This window comes from Phocoena phocoena, chromosome 16 (genome assembly GCF_963924675.1).
Source record: "Phocoena phocoena chromosome 16, mPhoPho1.1, whole genome shotgun sequence".
Lineage (NCBI taxonomy): Eukaryota > Metazoa > Chordata > Mammalia > Artiodactyla > Phocoenidae > Phocoena > Phocoena phocoena.
In genome coordinates, this window is record NC_089234.1 from 425,707 (window position 1) to 436,918 (window position 11,212).

Below are 11,212 nucleotides of genomic sequence, written 5' to 3' on the forward strand. Positions count from 1 at the left end.
GTTTTGTCTTCTCTTCCAAGAGAATCGGACAACTCTCAGCAAAACGTCTCCCTGAAGAGGCAGAAGGAGGACAGCACGATGTTATTTTTTTTATTACGGGAACCCCTGTCCACTGGGGCTCTGAGAACAGAAATACAGACAAGGAAATTGATTTTGGAGGAATTTTCACGGTCCTCATATTAAAATATTCTCAAATCCAAATATGGCCACACCGTGGTGAACCCACGAGTCCACGCCAGCATGAGTCAGCAGTGTGATCCTGCCAGTGTAGACAGGCCTCAGCCGTGCAGAAAGAGGCCCCCACACCCCTGCCCAGCCCAGGGTCCCAGCCCCCAGCCCGGGCGTTAGAGCTGGAGATGACAGAGCACAGGAAGGAAGGCACGTGTTGGGAGAGGAGGGAGGACAGGAGGATGGCTCACAGCGATACCCTGCCTGCGGGGCGTGTGGGCCTCTGTCTGGCCAGCAGGCCTCTGGGTGGGGCCTTCCCATGCCCCCGGCCCTCATCCCACCAATATTCCCAGCATCCTGTCTGCATCGCTCCCGGCATCCCCGTTGCACCGCTGTGGGACGCTGTGATGGGTCCTGAACCTCAGCTGAGGGACAGGAAACCCTGAGGGGTGAAGGGGTTTTCCAGTCGCCCAGTGACTGGTGTCAGAGCTGAGTGGAGGCCCTCACGCCTAGGCCCGGCCCATCTGGCGTCCTGGGGTGGCTCCCTCAGGGCTGGAGGGCACCGTGGAGCTCCCTGGGGGCCCGGGTTGATGATCCTGGACAAGTGGGGCAGTGGAGGAGGTGGGAAGGCCCTCCCTGGATCAGGGGGCCTTTTGCTCAGACTCCCCCAGGCTGCGGTGGTCCCCACGGGGCTTGTGCCCAGCTGCAGCTGCCTCCACAGACTGTCCGGGGAAGGGGCACAGGTGAACACGGGTCAGGGGCTCCCAGACCAGAGGTGACAGAAAGGCAGGTGTGAACAACCCATCACGGGGCCCAGGTGCCTATGTGGCAGGAGGGCACAAGGAAGAGGCCCTGTGGGGGGCTGTCCCTCTGTCCTGTGCCCTGCCTCCTGCACTGTCCCTGTGCCCTGCCTCCTGCACTGTCCCTGTGCCCTGGCCGGAGAATAGGGACCCGCCCTGGCCTCAGAGCTGGTGGGGGCCGGGACCAGAGGTGGCTTCTGGGAGAACTTACAGGAGATGCTGTAGGAATGCAGAGGGATGGCAGGGTTGGGGGGCACTGGCCTGGCTTGGGGTGGCCTGGAGGAGCCCCTCCTAGCCCTGGCCTTAGTCCCACCCTGTATGCCCAGGGCTGGGGCCCACGGGCTCTAAAGGCAAAGGCTAATCAAGCTTCAGACTCACCAGGGGTCCAGGTGGGGCACATGGAGGGTCCCTGGGTGCTTTGGGGAGCACTGGGGGCTGGGTGGGGTGCACGGAAGGTTCTTGGGTGCTTTGGGAGGTCCTCCGAGGGGGCAAGTCAGACAGAGAGGCCTGTCGGGCTGCTACATCCTGACCCCCTGGGTGCTGGCCCCCGAATCCCAGTGTTAGCCTGGGTGGGGGTTGGAGGCGGGACGTCCCTCAGGAAGAGGCCGTCCTGGGAGCCACGGCTGCGGGCCTCGGGCTTTGTGACCATCAGTGGGGAGCTGGGACACCCTCAGTGCTGCTGCACCAGCCCTTCCTCGGGCTTGGCTACCCAGTGCCCAGGAGCTGGTGCAGGGCTGCCCACAGAGGGGACGCGGGCCCGGTGATGCCCTCACACAGCCCTGCACGGTGACCGGGCTCTGTACGCGTCGCAGAGCAGCACACCTGCGCGATGAGGAAACCGAGGCTGTTGGCTGCCTTGCTGGCCACCAGGTCAGAGGGGCAAAGCCAGGGCGGGGAGAGCAGGGCGCTGTCGGCCGGCCCTGTGCCCGCGGCCACTGACACTGCAGGAGCCTCAGGCCTGTTCCCTATCACGACGGCCTCCACGCAGAGGACCCAGAGGGACCCGTGTGGACGGGTCCGCGTCCCCGAAGTCATGGGTGCCATGCTTAGTGTTAGGGACGTGCCCTCGTTTGCTCCTGGGGCCTCAGGCCACCTTTTGCCCCGTGCCCTGAGCTTCTCTGCCGTCCAGGAGCAGAGCCCCTGTTTTCTACAATTTTCAGCGACCGTGGAGCCAGGTTCAGTGGATCCCCGCCCTTTATGGTCTCTAATGCCCCAAACATGTGTCTTCTAGGCACAGGCCTCTCACCATCACCGAGAACTCACTCCTGAAACCTGTGTGGCTTCTTTGTGGTAAAACAGGCCTCTCCTTCAGCTGGTAGGATCTCAGCCCTCGCTGCACTGAGCCTCTTCCTCCCCCCAGGAAAGGCCCCTTTCTGGAACATTCTGTGAGTTCAGGACTCCCCGCCACCGAGGGTCTGTACGCTTCGTGCCCCCCACCCAACTCCCTCTTGGCAGCCTCTCAGCCCTTTATCCAGCCCCTTGGAGGGATAGTCGCTCCTGAAGCAGGGGTGACCCACGGCTCTGCGGGGCCGGGGCAGCGTGGGTGTGTGGCCATGACGTGCTGAGGGGCAACCGGGGCTGGGGGCGTGGGTCCCGCCTCGTCGGGGAGGGGAACCCCGGGGTGAGGATCGGGCCGGGCAGGAGGGCCGGGGTCCTGGTCCCCACGCACAGGGGGGTCGGGGGGGGCTTTGGGAACCTGCAGGCCGCTCGTGCGAGGCCAGGAAACAGCCTGGTGACGCTGCTGAGCTCCTTCGGATGGCCTCACAGTGGACGGGGTCACAGGTCACATGATGCGCTGGGGGTCAGCTTAGGGGGACGGGGTGCCGTCTTCCCTCCCATGAGTCTGGCCGCAGCTTCATGCACAAGTGCTCACTGCGGACGGCCCCGGGGCTGCAGAGTCTCAGACCAGCGGACCTGCCTCTTCCGTGGAAACTGCCGGGATCCTCGGGCTGCTCGCTTTCTGGCCGTTTCGTGGGGGCTGTGTGCGCTGGACGGAGGTGGCGTCGGTGGCATTTCCGGCCTGCGTGCAGCCCGACCCCGGAGGCCGGACGCCCGACCCGTCCCAGCCGTGCACTCACGCCCGCGGCTCACAGAGAGGAATGAAAACCACTCTCTGGTCGCCATGGCAACCAGCCATCTCCCCTAACAGTGTCAGTTTGAATTTGTGCAGAACATTTCTAACCAAGATTTACGCCAACAAGTTCACTCTGCCCTGAGGTCAAGCCGAATCTGAGAACCAAATAGTAAAATTAGCAAACACACCTTAGTCTCATGGCCGCCCCTCCTCTACTGAAGCCTCTCGGAGCCTCCAGAGGACCATGCCACCCCCAGTGCAACTTCTCGCTGACCACTGGTGACCAATGGGCAGCCTCGGGGGTTCGTGGTCCCCTCACAGAAGAGGTGTCTCGGGGGTTTCACTTTGAGAAGCATTGCGGGGGTCCATGCCCACGCACATCCCTGCCAGGCTCCCGGGCGCATCCAGGGGTGCAGGGCCCTTGTAGCCAAGCCCAAGCAGGCCCACTTTGGACTCCACAGGCCACGGGTCAGCCTGGGTGTGGGGTGACCGCACGGTGAGCAGAGTTCAGGCAAGTGAAGGTGGGCCTCCGTCCTTTGTCTCTGAGCGCCCTGGGCTGGTAGCAGGCCCCAGACCTCCCCTCCCTCCTGGGGGCTCTCAGCCCTAGCCCACCTGGATGCATCCTTCAGGCCCATTAGAAGCGTCCCTGAGAAGACACTTGAACGGAGGGGAAGGGTGGGGGACGCTCGGAGAAAACAGCGCTTAAACGTCACGAACATACTGCCTGTTTCTCTTTTTTCCTTTTTGGCAATTCCCGATTTGCCCCATTTTTTATCTCCTTCCTTCCCTCACATCATATCTTCTTTCCTCCTTCGCAGCCTTCAGACCCTCCTGGAGCCAAAGCCTCCCTGCAAGCCCTCCCCTCCTTCAAGAGAGTGTCCTGGAGCCATACCCATGGGTGCGGGGTCTGCTGGGCCCAGGCCTGCAGGGGGGCTGGCCTGCCACAGGGGCGGGTCTCAGGCTGAGAGGATGCGGAGGAGACCCTGCCTTGCTGGGTGCAGCCAGGGCGCCAGTTTGCCTGGAGGATGTTCCTGTAGGAAGAGCAGCCCGGGGTGTCACTTGGGACCATGTGGGGAGGGCCAGGGCCTGAGGAATCCTTGCTGGTCCTGTAGCACTGGGGAGTCATGGCTGGTGTTGGGGGGAGTCAGTAGGGAGGGAAGTCTTGCCCTTAGCTGCATGGTAAAGCTTGATGGGCTGGGACTTTGTTTGGACTCCTGGGGTCAGCCGGTCTCCCTTAGCTCTGCTCCCACCCTACCCCCAGTCTCCCCAGAGGCCACATGGGGGCTGCAACCCTCTCACCCAGGACACGGCCTTCCTCCCGATGTCCTGGGTTAGCCCATCAGTGGGACAGCCATGGTGATCAAGGCTGTCTGCAACATGTGAGGGGTGTGGGGCCTGGGAGCAAACCCTGAGTGGGGCCAGGCAAGAAAGTGTGTCCACAGCAATCCCCTGAAAGGTCTGTGGTCCACCCCAAAGGCAGCACCCAGAACTGGCATCGCGCAGCGGAAGCCCACAGCTCTATCCCTAGACCGTTTGAGCTTCCCTTGCAGACTGTAAAAACAGAACACTTGTTCGGGCAGGAACAAGCATGCCATTGGCTCTCCACATGTGCTCTGGGACCCGGGACCCTGAGCTGTAAACCAGCCTCTGTCCATCATCACCTCCGAGGGCCTGCGTTGCACACCCACACGGGCAGTTCTGGACGTGCACGACAGCCTCGGAGATGTCTGATTCCTCTACATGGAGCTGGGGTTCAACAGACCAAGGGACACACCTGCAAGTGCCTGGTGGAGAGCACACACCAGTATGGGCTTGGGCAAGAAGGCATCCGGTACGCTTTGCCATGGAGGACCGGCTGACCATAGGCAGGGCAGCAAAGGGTCCACTAAGAGGCACAGCTGAGCCCCAGCCCTGCGCTGGCTCTGCACATGTGACAAGCACAGGGAGATGCCTCACTTTCAGAAGTTAATGTGGGCCCCAAGGCCATCTGTGAACATGAGGCTTTATAACCAGGGTCCTCTGCTTAAATTGTCCTCCTTTGAATCCCCTGCCCAGCTGTCATCAAGGTCATCCATGCTGATCTCAAACCCAAGGTCAGGACAGAAACAGGAACATCCAGTGGTCAGACTGTTTTATGTTGAGGGACTAGTTCAGTTTCCAGACCTGACTCATTAACCAAACTTAATCGATATTTTTAGAGCATTCCATCCAAAAGCAGCAGAATACACATTTTTCTCAAGTGCACATGAAACATTCTCCAGGATTGACCACATTCTGGGCCACAAAGAGAGCCTTGGTCAATTTAAGAAAATTAAAATCATATCAAGCATCTTTTCTGACCACAACACTATGAAATTAGAAATCAATTGCAAGAAAAAACTGTAAAAAACACAAACACATGGAGGCTTTGCAATATGCTACTAAACAATGAATGGATCACTGAAGAAATCAAAGAGGAAATCAAAAAATACCTAGAGACAAATGAAAATGAAAGCACAATGATTCAAAACCTATGGCACATGGTAAAAGCAGTTCTAAGAGGGCATTTTATAGCAATACAATCTTACCTCAGGAAACGAGAAAAATCTCAAATAAACAACTAACCTTACACCTAAAACAACTAGAGAAAGAATACACAAAACCCAAAGTTAGTAGAAGGAAAGAAACCATAAAGATCAGAACAGAAACAAATGAAATATAAACAAAGAAACAATAGAAAAGATCAATGAAACTAAAACCTGGTTCTTTGAAAAGATAAATGAAATTGATAAACCTTTAGCCAGATTCATCAAGAAAAAAAGGGAGAGGGCTCAGACCAATAAAATTAGAAATGAAAAAGAAGTTACAACGGGCACCACAGAAATACAAAGGATCATAAGAGATTACTATGAGCAACTATACACCAATAAAATGGACAACCTGGGAGAAATAGACAAATTCTTAGGAAGGTACAGTCTTCTAAGACTGAAGCTGGAAGCAACAGAAAATATAAACAGACCAATCACAAGTACTGAAATTGAAACTGTGATTAAAAACTCCCAACAAACAAAAGTCCGGGACCAGATGGCTTTACAGGCGAATTCTATCAAACATTTAGAGAAGAGTTAACACCTGTCCTTCTGAAACTAATCCAAAAAATTGCAGAGGAAGGAACACTTCTGAACTCATTCTATGAGGCCAACTTTACCCTGATACCAAAACCAGACCAAGATTCCACAAGAAGAGAAAATTACAGGACAATATCACTGATGAACATAGACACAAAAATCCTCAATAAAATACTAGCAATCCAAATCCAACAATACATTAAAAGGATCATACACCATGATCAAGTGGGATTTATCCCAGGGATGCAAGGATTTCAATATCTGCAAATCAATTAGTGTAGTACACCACATTAACAAGTTGAAGACTAAAAACCATATGATCATTTCAATAGATGCAGAAAAAGCTTTTGACAAAATATAACACCCATTTATAATAAAAACTCTCCAGAAAGTGGGCATAGAGGGAACACACCTCATCGTTATAAAAGCCATATATGACACTACAGCTAACATCATACTCAGTGGTGAAAAGGTGAAAGCATTTCTGTTAAGATCAGGAATAAGACAAGGATGCCCACTCTCACCACTTTTATTCAACACAGTTTTGGAAGTCCTAGCCACAGCAATCAGAGAAGAAAAAGAAATAAAAGGAATCCAAATTGGGAAAGAAGAAGTAAAACTGTCACTGTTTGCAGGTGACATGATACTATACATAGATAATCCTAAAGATGCTACCAGAAAACTACTAGAGCTCATCAATGAATTCAGTAAAGTTGCAAGATACAAAATTAATACACAGAAATCTGTTGCACTTCTGTACACTAATAATGAAAGATCAGAAGGAGAAATTAAGGAAAAAATCCCATTCACCATTGCAACAAAAAGAATAAAGTACCTAGGAATAAACCTACCTAAGGAGGTAAAAGACCTGTACTCAGAAAACTATAAGACACTGATGAAAGAAATCAAAGATGACACAAACAGAGGGAGAGATATACCATGTTCTTGGACTGAAAGAATCAACATTGTGAAAATGACTATACTATCCAAAGCAATCTACAGATTCAATGCAATTTCTATCAAATTACCAATGGCATTTTTCACTGAACTAGAACACAAAATCTTAAAATTTTTGTGGAGACACAAAAGACCCCGAATAGCCAAAGCAATCTTGAGAAAGAAAAATGGAGCTGGAGGAATCAGGCTCCTGGACTTCATACTATACTACAAAGCTACAGCCATCAAAACATCATGGTACTGGCACAAAAACAGAAATATAGATCAATGGAACAGGATAGAAAGCCCAGAGATAAACCCACGCACATATGGTCTATGACAAAGGAGGCAAGGATATACAATGGAGAAAAGACAGTCTCTTCAATAAGTGGTGCTGGGAAAACTGGAGAGCTACATGTAAAAGAATGAAATTAGAACACTACCTAATCCCATACACAAAAACTCAAAATGGATTAAAGACCTAAATGGAAGACCGGATCTATACAACTCTTAGAGGAAAACATAGACAGAACACTCTGATATAAATTGCAGCAAAATCTTTTTTGACCCACCTCCTAGAGTAATGGAAATAAAAGCAAATGGAACCTAATTAAACTCAAAAGCTTTTGCACAGCAAAGGAAACCATAGGCAAAACAGAAAGACAACCCACAGAATGGGAGAAAACATTTGCAAACGATGTGACGGACAAGGGGTTAGTTTCCAAAATTTACAAACAGCAGCTCAATATCAAAAAATCAAACAGCCCAATCAAAAAATGGGCAGAAGACCTAAATAGACATTTCTCCAGAGAAGACATACAGATGGCCAAAAATCATATGAAAAGATGTTCAATATCGCTAATTATTAGAGAAATGCAAATCAAAACTACAATGAGGTATCATCTCACACCAGTCAGAATGGCCATCATCAAAAAATCTACAAACAATAAATGCGGGAGAGGGTGCAGAGCAAAGGGAACCCTCTTACACTGTTGGTGGGAATGTAAATTGGTACAACCACTATGGAGAACAGTATGGAGGATCCTTAAAAACCTAAAAATAGAACTACCATATGACCCAGCAATCCCACTACTGGGCATATACCCTGAGAAAGCCATAATTCAAAAAGACACATGCACCCCGATGTTTATTGCAGCACTGCTTACGATAGCCAGGTCAGGGAAGCAACCTAAATGTCCATTAGCAGATGAGGTATATATTCTCTCTATATCTATATCTATATCTATATCTATATCTATATCTATATCTATCTATATCTATATCTATATCTATCTATCTATCTATCTATCTATCTATCTATCTATCTATTCTCTATCTAGAATAACAGAAGCAGACTCACGGACTTAGAGAATGAATTTATGGTTACTGGGGGGAAAGGGTCGGGGGAGGGATAGATTGGGAGTGGGGATTGACACGTACACACTGCTATACTGAAAATAGGTAACCAACCAGGACCTACTGTATAGTACAGGGAACTCTGCTCAATATTCTGTAGCAACGTAAATGGGAAAAGAATTTTAAAAAGAATAGTTACATGTATATATATAACTAAATCACTTTGCTGTACACCTGAAACTAACACAACATTGTTAATCAACTATGTTCCAGTATAAAATTAAAAGTTAAAAAAAAAAAACAACTTCAGGGACTAGTTCAGTTTCCAGACCTGAGTCATTAACCACACTTACTGTTTCATGGAAACATTCAGCCTCCTGGGACTGGAGCTGGTGTCTAGGGGGCCTGGTACTCTCTGAGGGGCTGAGTTCACCTGTGGGGTTCCCGCAGGAGTGGAGGGTCTTGAGGGAAACTCCTGCCGGGAGAGTCTTTCTCTGCTGTCCCTGCCGTGTCACCACCTGCTGCAGCCCCCCATCCTGGGGCAGTGGACACAGGAAGAGGAGACGGCAGGATGGCCGCCGCTGAGCCGTCTGTCCTTGGTGCCGGCCTGGGCCTGACCCTGCCACCCTCGTGCTCCCGTAGGACGTGCCCTCCTTCCTGCTCAGGCCTCCTGCTCTGGCATCTGACCTGCCCTGCCTGTCTGGGCACCGCCTGGGCTGGCCCATCCCACGCGGCCCAGCTCCCACCGGTCTCCTCGGCCTCCAGTCTCCTCAGCTGGCTGCCCGGTCCCTGCCAACTCCTCTGGCACTTGGGCCAAAGAAATTTTACCAAATTAGATGTGGTCAAAAGCAAGTTGCTCCATATGGCAATTTTGCTAAAATAGTGATTTGTTAGAAAATTAATATTCCCGAGTCTCTGGTTTCCTAGCATTAGCCGTTTTGGTACACCACAGGACAGACTTCCAATGCTTTGTATCTTGAAACACCCCCCCGCCCCTTCTCCTTTCAAAATACCCCTAAGCCTGAAAATAATCTTTACATTTTAATATCTAATCATCTTCGGCCAGTTACTCTCGCTTTGAGCCTTTGGAACAGCAGAGGCTTGGAACACTCTGACTGTCTAACGGGGTGGCTTGGAGTAGCTGATGCCCGCTGGCTGGTGATGGGTGAGCAGCCCTTGGAGAGGAGGCCAGCAGACGCGCGTGCGGCTGCTGTTCACAGACGTGTGACGGGATGTGCGTAGTGGAGCGAGTGTGTGCACCTGTGTGTGTGTGTTGGGACCGTCTGAGGGGCCCAGGGGGTGGTGCTGGTGCCCACGGCCGAGCAGGGTAGTGACCACAGGCCAGCTTACTCTTCTGCATCCGTAGTTTAGATACTACTCTCTTGACCATGCGTTGTTTCATTGGTAAAGAAAAAAACCCAATAAAATCAGTTTAAACAATAAAAAAATATAAAATTTTAATAGTTGTGACTTTGAGGATTTTGATTAACTCCTTAGTTATTTGGCTCACTCCATGGTTTGCCTACGTTACAAAACAGGGCTGGCAAAATAACTAAATTAGTTACAAGCCAAAAAATCAAGAAATAAGGAAAAAGCAAACATTATGATAAACAGAAACAAAAGTAGAAAAGCTCTTGAATTTTGTAAAAGGATCACAACTTGTGAATATAAAGAAAGCATTTTCAAAATCCCCCTTTACCCAGACTGGGATCCTGTGACAGCAGTGGGCATACGGTCCTGGGTCCTCGCGAGCCTGTTGCCCACCCCCTTCTCGTGCGTGAGGAGCACCTGGCGGAGGCATCTGCGGGGGAGGCTGGCGGGCAGGGTGCCCAGACCCCAGGGCACACGAATGGCCACCCTCCAGGCAGACCCATGTGCCCCAACCGGCCCTGCCGACCCTGCAGGACAGCAGTCACGTCCAGGAGGAGCCGGCCTCATGCTGAACTTGCCCAAGTTGGCAGGTTTATACATTTTGGAAGTCTATAAAAGCCAAGATCCTCATTAATTTTAACATATGGTTCGCAAACTCCAATATTGACCAGTACGTCCACACACTCCACAGACTCTTTGAGCGGCAGCAGCGGGTGGGGGGAAAGTGGAGGAAAAGTGGGCGTGAGGGAGGAGGACAGCGGGTCGGGGCCCCCGGGGGAGGACCTGCCAAGGGCTCCAGCACCACCGTCCTGCTCACCAGCTTGGCCCCCGAAGGAGGCTCGCACGGGCCAGGGGAGGAGACCCTCACACCTCCCGCCCGGCCCCTGCCTGGAAGCCGAGCTCTTTTTCCCCTGACGGGAGCTCACACTTCCCTCCAAGGAACCGAGGTCCCACCAGCCGGGGTCCTCCTACCCCAGGCGGGGCTCACAAGCCCCCTGCACCTCTTCCCTCCTCACCCCTCCCTGGGCTCGGGGGCTTCCCCATGGCCGCTGCCATCTGTGTAAACCTGCCCCGGCCCCCAGGCACCCCGAGGGCCTCAAACCTTCCCCCCCGCCCAGCCTCCTTGGAGCTGCCCTGAGACCACAGGTGTGGGCAGAGGCTCCTGGCCCCGCGGGCAGCCCCGTCCCTCTCCGTCCAGGCGGGCAGAAGTCTCCATGTGGCGGGCTTCACCCCTGCTCCATTCCCTGCACAAGCCCCTCTGCAGGAAGCCCGGCGCCCTGGGCTGGCACATCAGTCTGGGGAGCAGCAGGGTCCTGGTGGGAGGAAAGGGTTTGTGGTCCTCCCAGGGCCCAGCCCCCGACCCACCCTGCAGTGCAGCCCCACTCGGCCCAGCCTCAGGC